This window comes from Pangasianodon hypophthalmus, chromosome 5, assembly GCF_027358585.1.
Source record: "Pangasianodon hypophthalmus isolate fPanHyp1 chromosome 5, fPanHyp1.pri, whole genome shotgun sequence".
In the NCBI taxonomy this organism is placed as follows: Eukaryota; Metazoa; Chordata; class Actinopteri; order Siluriformes; family Pangasiidae; genus Pangasianodon; species Pangasianodon hypophthalmus.
In genome coordinates, this window is record NC_069714.1 from 5231294 (window position 1) to 5243872 (window position 12579).

Below are 12579 nucleotides of genomic sequence, written 5' to 3' on the forward strand. Positions count from 1 at the left end.
GGGAGAACATAAAAAACTCCACACAGAGAGTAACCCAAGCTCAGGATCAACATAATTTAATACTTTTCCTTAGAGGTTGACAATTCTGATGTTTAATGCTATTTATTGCTGTATTATGACTTTTGCTTTGGTTCGATAAAAACAATCAAATCAAAAATGCTGAAGTTTTCACCCTTTAACCATCTATCCCTGTCTGTATTTCATTCCTCAAATGCACAGTTGTCCAGCTCTCACACCTTCTGTGAGAACAGCGATGTGTTTCATTGAGTTCCACTGTGTGGACAGTAATTGAACCTGCAGCGCTGTTTAATGTATCACTGCTTCCTCTCACACCTCCCACTGGCATTTTGGCAGGTTTCCCCTTCCCCTGCTTTTGTGTTGTCTGCCTCAACTGTGCTTATTCAAGCTCAAGTAAGAGGTGAAGGGGCTTAAAATTGCTTCCTTATATGTGGTTATTGCTTTCCTGCCAGCTACAGTACAGCAAAAATAATGACAGGAATAAATGCAGGCCCTACACAATACAGCCAAATTGTTGTGTGTTTGGTGAGGATAATAGAAGAGCTACCATGAGAGATGTTGCATGTTACTATGACAAAAAAAAAAACATGTAGAAATTCTGAGACACCTCATGGGTTAGTGTTTCTTTTGAAACCTGTTAACTTGTTCAATTTTGTACACTGACGATACAAATATAATCCCGATAAATATCAGCTATTACGGCATCACATTTGGGCCTGTTGAAACAGCCAAGAGGCCCATTTTCTTTCGGGTGGTTGATGTTTTAACAGCGAAACACATTATACTTCATTTTGCTAATTGTGCCTTTGGGCAGGTTCGCACTGTATCACCACCATGTGATTTTATTCTGCCACTGCTACGTTTCATTTGAGAGGCAATAAGAAAGATTACGTAACACAAAGCAGTTAATCAGTGTGAAGATTTGCCCACTGATTACAATTTAATTAATATCCCATATTCCTCATGGCGTCATTGGAGCCATGCCAGGAGAAATGGTGCTGCCACATTTAAAGATCCTGCACACTGTGGCATGATAAGGATTTACTGTAGCCAATGAGCTCGATCTACTGCCTTGCAGTATTTTACTCTTCCCAACAGCGCCCATTAACATATCTAGCTGTGTTTGAGATGAGCTGATAAGGACTGGCAAATGAGCATTTCCATGTGCCATAATAATGCTTCATTAGGTCTGAGATGTGCTTTTACAAGCTTGAGAGAGTCTATTACTGGAGTTTTTCTAGTTTGTCACTGAATCTCTTTAACAGCTCAAAAAAACATACACTATATGGCCATAAGTTTGTGGACACCTGACCATCACACCCATATGTGCTTGTTGAAACTCCCATTCCAGATTTATTCCCCTTTCGCTGTTATAATAAGCTCCACTCTTCTGCGAAGGCTTTCCACTAGATGTTGGAGCGTGGCTGTGGGGATTTGTGATCATTCAGCTACAAGAGCATTAGTGAGATCAGGCTGATGTTGGTGAGGAGGTCTGGGGTTCAGTCGGTGTTCCAGTTCATCCCAAAGGTGTTCAGTGGGGTTGAGGTCAGGGCTCTGTGCAGGACACTCGAGTTCTTCCACTCCAACCTTCACACACCATGTCTTCATGGAGCTCGCTTTGTGCACAGGTGCATTGTCATGCTGTACTATACATGACAATGCCCCTATATTCTATACAGTTGTGTGCTTCCAACTTTGTGACAGCAGTCTGCATGAATGGGTGTGCTGTTCAGGTGTCTACATACTTATGGTTATATAGTGTAATTAACATGGTTTAATTAGCTTTATACTTCATGACAAAATGGTGCCAGAGTAACTGCTTTTTCTTGCTGCCCACAATTCTAGCATTTTTTTTTATAGATATTCCCTGCTGCATGCTAGACTTGACATGCACTTTATAAAGGTTGATATAAACCTCAAACCTAACATCTATCTATCTATCTATCTATCTATCTATCTGTCTATCTGTCTGTCTGTCTCTGTCTGTGCTGGTTATTTTATAGTCTGCTTAAAAACAGCTCTGTGCAGGATTTATTTGCTTTTGGTCACCACCATGTTTTGTCCTCTACCTCTCATTTTCTTTCTTTGTCTCCTTTCCTTTTATAACCCAGACGTTAGAGCAGAGACCTTGAGCCTGAAATGTGTCCGTGGATTGCCAGTGGCCAGTACATCCAACAAGAAGCACTGAAACATGCTTGCCTGACATTTGTATAGTTTGATACTGGCATTACGTCAATACTACACCTTAGAACACCAATAAAGCACAATTGCTAGCAGGAAACACTTAGTAAGATGTGCTTGTGAGCATTTATTTCATTTATTTGGGTCAATAATGGGTAAATATGCCAACAGAGTGCCACTTGGCAAGAAGTCAATGCTAGCTTATCTATTCATCAAGTGTTAGTTAAGTTGACATTTTTTTTTAACAAATATAATTATTTTCTACATTATTTTCATATATATAGTAGTATCAAGGTTATGCTTCATGGCCATCTACGTTCCATATCCATGCTTGTATTGACAGTGATGTCAAATATGCCTCTTCTTAGGAAAGTAAAATACATAAATGCATGGGGGAAAATCCCTCAAAAATATTTCCAAGTACTCAAGACCTCTGAATAACTGCAATGAGATCTTTGTGCAGGATGATTGCTTTGAGGATAAATTGCTATATAAAAGTAACTTTTAAGAGCGAAACTTCCCTGGTTGAAAAACATTTAATAGTAAATGTAATTTCCCCAGGGAATTCCTGGATTACAACTGCAGGAATTTCATTCTGAGAATCACTCACAGATATATTTTACCAATCAAGCCATCGTGTACTCTACTCCTCTGATAGTGTTCATCGTGTTTCAGTAGAGACCTCTCTGGCTGAGTGGTTAATTAGAGCTGGGAACATTTTCTTCTTCAGTTGAGGGAAACCGAGTTTAACAAACCCCTCAGGAGCTTCACACATGCTCACAAGCAGATACTTGCTCAACAGTCGTAACAGTGTTCTGGTACTGATATCCTTGATGTCAGTCACATCCCAGTGTTGGTGTAAGCTCCTGATTTGGTTTCTCATATCTAACTAATTCTTTAGCTGTTAATTTTCAGTTCGACAGGAAACGAGCAAGCTTAACCAGCCAAGCTGCCTGCAACACCAAGAAGATGGAGGACAGTTTGGGTAAGTACACAGTCTACTGGGGAATTTTTGACCCTCATAATGATGTCTTCAGGCAATCAGATTATATTTAGAGAGGCATGTGTGTCTGCTGCAGGGCAAATACAACACTTCATATCCTGTATCTAAAACCTCCTCTGCCTTTGTGAAATATTAGGCATGTACCAACATGCCTGTCAATTGCATACAAAATTTGAGTTCATCATGAGTTCATGTATGTAGGCCATTTTGCTGTATTATAGCACTAAGATGTGCCAGGTTAATTTATAGCTATAACTTATGGAGTAGGAAAGGAAAGGCAATGCTTGCTCTCCATCTTCACGCTTGACCTCACTTAGGTGAAGCTCATCATCCATTCAGCCCCACACCCACCTCCTCTGCTTTCTCTCCAAGTGTCGAAAAATGCCAGCGAGTCCCCCAGGACATCCCAAAGGAAACCGTCCCCAGACAGCCCCACCACCTCCACCACCACTCTGAAGGTCAGGTTACCACTGCTAACCTCATTACCAGCTGAGCCTCTACACACCAAAGTCATTCGTACCGATTCTGCACCCAAGGCATTATGGTACCCATCAGATGGTTATCATGTTCTCAGACCACAAGTTGATTTTCTCCCAACACCTTTGCAATGGCAGATGAATCTGCCCATGAAAGCTGCCTCAGGGATGATGAGCAACAGTGACCTGTGTGTCTGACCTCTTCTCCTCCATAATTCAGCTGGTGCTGCAGTAGAGAACAAACATTATTAACAGAGAGAAAGAGAGTGTGCTCAGACTGTTGCCAACGGTGACCTCTCCATCTAGCACATTTAAAATGGACTGAGATTGAAACCTAAGGTTCTTTTGTTTATTTGTTTGATGTTGACCATGCATTGATGTTTGATTTAGATTAAATGCAAAGGACCTTCATTCTTACTACTATATCCCCTTGTATTGATTAAAATGTAAATGTCTGCAGACCTTTGAGTAATGATTTTTTTTTTTTTAGGCTACACACATCCCCCATCCTCCACCACAGGATCAGGGAAAGAATAAAATCAAATCCAGTCCACACCAACAAATTTAGCACATTTTAAGGTAGGCATGTTTTTTTTTTTTCTGATTGGTGCCTTTGCTCCATAAAAAAACTATGTTCCACATAATACATTATCTTCCAGTACCTAATAAGTGTTATTAATTAAATACTGTGATTGAGGTTCAGTACATGCTCTAGGTGAGATATGGACCCATTTGTATTTCTCCTCATAATCATCAATCAGACGTCTTCAGCTTCTCTCTCTCTCTCTTTCCTGATGCTATGCAGTGCCCTACAGAGAGCCATTACAGCTTAAAGCCCTGAGGGTGCAGGCCGTCACGTCAGAGGCACACACAATTCAGACCTCAATTATCTTAAGATCCATCTTTGTCGCTGACATCTTTATGTGCACATCGGTAAGGGTGAAGAAATTAATGCAGAGGAGAGGTTGGGGAAAAGACGGGCAGTGCGCCTGCGATAATTCTCATACTATGCAGAAGGTACAGTTATTTCCTCAGTGGTGAGTCTTTCTTTACAGGTTTGCTCCTGGTAGTCTGCACATTCATTTTTGCATCCTGTGAATATTAAAGTACTTCTAAGAACTTGCATTATCTAAAATTCTGAAATCATTTATGTGACAGTCTGGGGAAAAAAACTGTTATATGACACTGGAACCGAACTCTAGAAATTGGACAAAAATAACAAAATCGGGTTTTGAGCAAAATTGTTTTTTTTTTTTTTGCCAATAATATCCACTAACATCTCTACTTTAAGAAAACATAAATATATTTTACCTAAACAACTTGGAAATGTGTTTATTTGGATTACTTTTGACTGTAATTTCCCGCTCTCAGGGCGTGGCACGCTCCCCAGCAAACATCGCTCTCTTTTGTTTTGTTCACGTTGACATATTCCTTTGTTTTCATTTGAATCTTGTCTCCACCTCTGTCCTGTCATTGGTCTGTTTCCCTGATTGGGTCCAGATGTTCTGAGTTCAACCCTTGATTAGTTTGTCTATTTATACACTTCTGTGTCTGTCTCTTTGCGAATGGATTTTTTTTTAAAAAAAGCAATGGTTTTTTTAAAAAAAAAAAAATATATTATTGGCCATTCCTAGTTTCTCTACATTTCTCTACATTTAGTATTTCCCAGTTTTCAGCCTCATCTGTTTTCAGGCATTTTGTATTCATGAATATTTCTTGTTTGATGCTGTCAACCTGTTATTTGACCACTGCTATGAACTATGACAATGGCTATGTTTTCATACACATCAAATTCCATTTAAGGTCTATATTCAGGTTGCAGCCATATTCCGAATTTATATGTTTATGTTTATATGTTTTATATGTTTTTATATGTTTTAAGTTTATATGCGTACAGGCATCAGAATATTCCTGTACACGTGGTTGATGAAAGCATGCCTGAGTTGCCGTTCCTAAATACCTAGCCTACAGCTAAACATCTGTTAGCACCCACAATTCCTTGTGGACTGAGCATGTGCTTATATCTCCTTTCAGTGGAATTTCTGAATAAGATGTTTACATGCAACGAATTTCTGATTAAAACAGGCATATTCCATGGCTGGGAAGCTGAATTTGGGGAATATTGTCTTAATCTTAATTGGGCAATAGGATTGTGGCATTTACATGACTCAATATTAATTAGAATATTGCCAAATTTCGATTAATATCGGAAGATTGATGTGTGTGTAAATGTAGCCAATGATTGTGGGATCAGTGTAGTCAAGAGAACAATGATGAGGCTCGTGTTTAAATGCCCCATGTGACTTTTACCTCGGCTGGTTAGACAGAGACTGATGCGGATTCTCATAATCAAAATGAGAGCTCATTTCCCTTTGGAAACATATATATTCTTTAAAATTTGGCAGTAATATATTTTTTTCCACAAGTAGATTGTAGAAGGAGGTGTGACGTCTTTCAGTGGAATTGGAATAAAATGGTCAAATGCATTTTTCTCCTTTTTCACTTTTGGAGGTAATTAGGGTTTAAAATGCCATAATTTTACTTCTGGTTGAGATGCACGCAAAAGAGAAACACATTTTAGTTCAGGAAAGTCAGTGGTTTTCTGGACTATATCTATCAGAAAATGTCGAAACTTGACAATGTGAAGAGTTTTTATCAGGCCACCAAACAAATAAGACCACATACCACATAACTGTGAATAATTATAAATAAAGTGTGATTGCTTGGTTAATACATACATTTACACAGAAAATGAAGTATATTATATTTCTTGTAAATATCTGAAAGAGTTCACCATCACCCCAACGTGAGGAAAATCCCACACACAGACCCACATGCACAAACGCAAATCAGAAAAATGTCAGAAATAATAAGAAATAAACAAGAGAGCTGAAGGATTATGGCACTCCAGTGGATCTGATGTCATGTCACACTATGTTTGCCAGTGTAGTGATTCTACCGCTTTGACATTTTAGCCACTTTGGAGACCTAGATATGTCAAAAATGTCTGATATCTTGGCAAACAGGACATTTTCTTCCTGCTAGGCTGGAAATCAGGAGAATTTCTCTCAAATGTGTGAGCTTTGAGGCAGTTAGTAGGTGTCCATAAATCTTCACATCAACCCTGTTCCCTGTTTTCTATTGGGCTTGGATATAAATGGTTTTCTGGGAGAGGCATGGGTAGTAGTACAGTATAACTAGTGTAAAATTAGCTACTTCTGTTAACCCCAGGTTGCTGTGCACTGTTGATTTTACAGTCTTACCTTTACTACCAGAGTGCCATAAATCTTCAGTTCTGTATTTTGAACTATTTCTGTCCAAATTCAGAAACCAAAAGAGATACAGTACTGTGCAAAAGTCTTAGACACCCTATTTTTTTTTAGTACCACCTTTGTTATAGATTTGTATTTTATGACTTCTACATTATTGATTCAGTACAAAAACATTTTAGATTCCAAACATTAGTTTTCCAGCACAAAATTAAATGTTACAGAACAATGTTTGTATGTCAGTAAAGAAAGCAGCAGATTACATAAGAGACACTTTTCAGATAAAAACATAATGAAGGCTGCTGGGTTTCGCTGCAAAAATAAGAAGCAAGTCGACAGTCAAAGTCTCCAGAAGAACTGTGGCTGGTTCTGCAAGATGCTCAGTAACACTTACAGCTCATTTCCTTATAAAACTGCACACACACTACCTGAGAATACTATTTTTTTTTTTTTTTAAAGCAAAGGATCGTCACACCAAATATTGACTTTGTTTCATTTATTACTGTTTACTGCTCTTTATAGTATTTTTTTAAATGTCGAAACATTTAATTTCATTATTTTTGAAGGCATCTTTGCTCTACAGCATTTCTTTGCATGTGCCTAAGACTTTTGCACAGTACTGTATGTGAAAAGGTTTTGAGACTGTATCTTATGGATCATTTGGAGAATTTTGGAGTGTTTAATATGGTATGGTAGTTTTGCTGTGCCGGTGATTCTCATTGATCAGCATACTGGTTAAAGACTATGGATGGGTTGTTATAGCTACCGAGACTCTGATTTCCAGACTTTGTTAGTGTCACAAACTTTTCCTTCACTGAAAAGAGTTCCTGGTTACTAGGGTTCCCTTCACAGACAAACCCAAACAAAGCCATCCATGAAAGCTTCCTTTGTTGGGTAAAATCAGTCTTGCAACTGGAAGTGTCCTTGTCATTGACAAACACATGATGGATTAAAATGCCATGGACTTCCAATGTCTTATTTTATTAATGGACCCCTCTATTGGTCTATAAGCTATAAGAGATATGTCCTGTCAGGAAGTTAGTCTAAGGGTCCATATACTGTAGTCCATATAAAGTCTTTCAGCCTGAGATGATATTCATTCATTCATCTTCAGTAACCACTTTATCTTAAGGTCATGGTGGATCAAGGTCATGGTGGATCCTAAGCCTATTCCTGGAACACTAGATGCAAGGTGGGAATACACCCTGGATGGGACACAAGAGCACCATGCACATACACATTCACACTTTTTCACACCTTGAGGGGATTTAGAGTCACCAGTCCACCTACTCCATGTGTTTGGGAGGAGGGAGGAAACCAGAGAACCCAGAGGAACCCAACACTTACATGAGGAAAACATGCAAAAATCCATAGAGACAGTAACCCAAGCTCAGGCTCAAACCCAGAACCCTGCAGGAGCTGTAAAGCAGCATTTCATGGCTGCTGCACCATCGTGACATGAGCTGGTAGAATCAAAGTGGCGATGACAACAAACTCAGAACTGACATGCTCAAAGATGACTGAGGGACAAGTGACTCCACTTGACAGCAAACGTGTCAGTGTGCTACCCATGTTCAGATTCGTCTTTGAAATCAATTCACTTTTGACCCACATGCCAGAAGTAGATAAGGAATTGGTTCAGGAAAATGAGGAACATGAAAAATCCATCTTAAATCCATCCTTAAAATGCTTAAAGCAGATGGGTTTAAAGAAACATTGAAAAGGTGCAGAGTTTATAGCAATTGCACTTATAACTATAACATGCTTCACTTTTTGTAAAACTGAGGCAATTTATTTGCACCATCATGTTTGGTAAAAAAAAAAAAAGTTTGAGCTAGCAATGTAGCTAATTGTTGCACCATTTAACCTCATTTAAAACCTCATGCTTTTCTGACTATAACATGTTAGACTTATAGTAAAAGGGAAAATAGGCCAACTCACCTTAACAAAGAAAGGAGCTGCCGATTCAGTTCTTCATAAAACATAACCTCGATCTCATTTACAGTCAGCCTGGTCCGTCTCCACAGACTGCAGGCTATTTTCTTAAAAATGCTGCTTTCATCCTTATTAACTTTCATCATCTCTTTATACTGAGTATAATAAACAAAGCCTCCTGACTGGAAATGTATTGAATCCCCATGTGTCAACTCAGAAGAAAAGTTATGCATGGTTAAGATTAAAAATCCTGCATTGAAAATTCCTTCATATGAGTAATTTCATGCTAATTTTATTATAAGATCGGATTGTAATTAGTAGGAATTGAAATGAACTCCTGGCCACCTGCTAAATGTGAGTAAAATCTGGCAACCTCAATTTGCTAACCTTAGAGTACAGCCCTTGGAAAAAAAAAAGTGTCTTATAGTCTATATTTGTGTCACCTCTAATGAGTGTCCTTGCCCTCGCACATTTTCCTGACTCAACTTGACTTTCCTGCAGCCACTGTATTTTAGAAATAAATAGCTGTAATTCCTAAGTTTGGCCAAATGTGGCAAGATAAAGTATGTTTGGGAAAAGAAGAGATCAAAAGCCTCATGACTGGAAATGTATTAAATCCCCATGACAACAAGGCATTAGGTGAAGATTGAAAATAGTGCAAAAAAAGTAAAAGTAAATAAATAAATGAGAAAGACAGAAAACAGATGATTGGTGAAAGTTCAACCAATGCATGAGGACCTCTAAAGCTTTTTTGACTGAAATCAAAACCAGTACATTCCCATTTTAACCCTCTTTAGAAAAAAAGCCAAAATACACCCATTTACATGACTTTGAGGGTTAGAAGAGGTACTAACCCTTTCCTTTAGTATTTCTCTTTGCACTTACCAAACACACAGGAATGCTTCCTGCCTTTTGACCTCCCAAAGGTGAACATTTATTTCCCATGAGTCTAATGTCACTATCCTGTTTATCAACACTGTATGTGTAAAATGTTGCTTTTCCTCTCAGGATCAACACTGAGGACTCTAAAAGCATCTAGAGACTGGGTGCCATTTGCTCCCCTTGTACTGAATGTTATTTTTTTTTTTAATAGGTGATAAAGGCCATACTTCAGGGCTGTTAATTCAATAATTGGATCCATTTGAGCCTTTTTTCCCCCTTGTATGGCTTCAGTAAGGTCTCAGAATTGAAAAGTTATAACTATTCTCAAGAGCAAACTCGTATAAAAGTTTGGTATAATTATGGTTAGAGGCAATGTTGGAGAAAGTAGCTTTTTTATTGCTTCATTTGCATGAAATCAAAATATAATCCCTACTAATTTTGTAAGAGGTCATACAGGGTTACATAATATTAGTATGGTCCTTAAGAACTTTATTACACCCTTGTGAATAAAAAAGGTACTTTTTCTGATTCATGGAATAAGGATGATATAAGCCTGCGGTTATATTCCACAATATCCTTTAAAAATGTTGCAATTTCTGTCATGTGTCTTGTGAATTGTCTTTCTCTCTGGCACTGTGTATGAATAATTCTGCTCTCAGAGGTCATGAGTTAATCACACCAGTGAAAATTTGAGCAGATAGAAAACACCAAAATTCACTATCTACTTTTAGCAGTGGATATTATCATATTTGTATTTGTATTAAAAGCTAAAACCATAGACATATTTCTGTTAAACAAAACATGCAATAGCATCAGCTTTCAAACATCAGTGCAAAAAAATTGTAAAAACTGCAAAATATGGAATCAGTGCTTAATTAGAATAGTATAGAATAAATGTTTATGAAGTTTTTATAATTGAAAAAAAAATGTCTGAGCAAATTCCTCCTGTATTTTGCAAACGAACACCAAAGTGTTTAACACCCTGATAATTATTTCCTCAACGTCTCATTTCCTCTCAGTGGTCCAGCACAAAGAAATGTGTTGAGATCCGGAAAAAAGGTTTGGCACAGATGAGTGATGCTTCCTTATACAGAATAAACAGGATACAGACAGTGCTTCGAAAAGACACACACACAGTACAGAATATCTCACCGACCATCATAATCTCCAAACATTTTGTAGCAGACCACCCAAGAGGCCTTGCTTTCCTGTGTCAGCTTGTCAAAAGGCTCATTACACTGTTGCTCTAACATGGAACCAGATATCAGCATACATCAGATAATGCTTACAGAAACTCCTGTTTATTACAGTTTTACTGAAATTATATAAATAAGAAGATTTAAGAAGAAAGTGAACAAAAGAATGAGTCATGTAACATGTGCCATATTACATGTATTAATGCGTATCTCATATGACATCAATTAATGTAATGAACATGTGGTGTGCCAATGCAAGTAATGTTACAATATCTTACACCACAGCACTGTTGAATTTGCAATTCTGCTTCATCAGAAGGTGTTGATTATTTTTCTATAACAGCAGCTTTGGCATTAGTTCAGCTGCAAGGCAAATCATAAGCTTATATTAATGTGCTCTTTATATTATATAAAATTAATTGTTGATATGGTGAAGCTTTCTGTAAGGGGACGTTTATTTAGCATTTTTGTACACACAGAAAAGAGGAGTTTGTGCTTATTTGTTACTTGGTAACATGACAAACTGCATTTTTTTCTTATTAACTTCAAGAGAAAGAAAACAAAGAGAAACATAGAGATTTAACATGTTATAGCTGTCATAGCATAAGTGATAACAGGAACTTGTTTCATGGATGTTCCTCAACATTAAATGTAAACTTCTTTAAAAAATAAAGTTAGTGTTGGCGAAATGTTGTGGGGGAATAAAACACCTCAGGATATGCTGTTATTGGAAAATACTACTTCAAGGTAGTAACATTAACTCCACTTCAAGTTAGGCACACCATCCTGTCACTGATTATTTTCAGTCATATTTTACAAATTAAGTTTTATGACTAAACAAATTTCATATCATTATCCAAGATGACATATTTAACAAAATAGCTAATACACAGTCCCAACAATCTTTGTCATGAATATTAGCCTACATTGTGTCATTGTATCCCAACTCACATTGGGATTGCTGTAGGTTTTGTTAAGACTGGAATAAGTGTAAGATTTTTTGTTGTTTAAACAGCTTGTTTCAGGTCTTCCAGCATCAGGAGATTTTGAATCCCTGCAGTATTACTGACAGTACCACTGGTCATGCTTTCTGGGTATCGCTAAGAGAAACGCTAACCAATTATGGGCATAGTCTTAGATCATGTATGTATTATAGGGCAGTTAGTGCTTTCCTCAAAGTGTTTTAAATACACTATGATGGTAAATGGGCAGCAGTTCAAAAAGGTGTCTTGAGGCAAGTATGCTGTGCACTAGGGGAGAGCTAGATAGAATTGGCAGTGACTAAATTGGGAGACAAATACCAAATACCAAAAAAAAAAAAAAAAAAAAAATGGGAAGGAGGAGGGGGGAGGCACAATGGCTTAGCACTGTTGCCTCGCACTTCCAGGTTTGGGGTTTCGAATCCCTCCTCCGCCCTTTGCATGTTCTTCAGGGGTTTCCTCCGGGCACTCCAGTTTCGTCCCCCAGTCCAAAGACATGTGTCGTAGGCTGATTGGCATTTCCAAATAGTCCGTGGTGTGTGAGTGTGTGTGTGATTGTGCCCTGCGATGGGTTGGCACCCTGTCCAGGGGTGTCCCTCACCTTGTACCCCGAGTCCCCTGGGATAGGCTCCAGGCTCC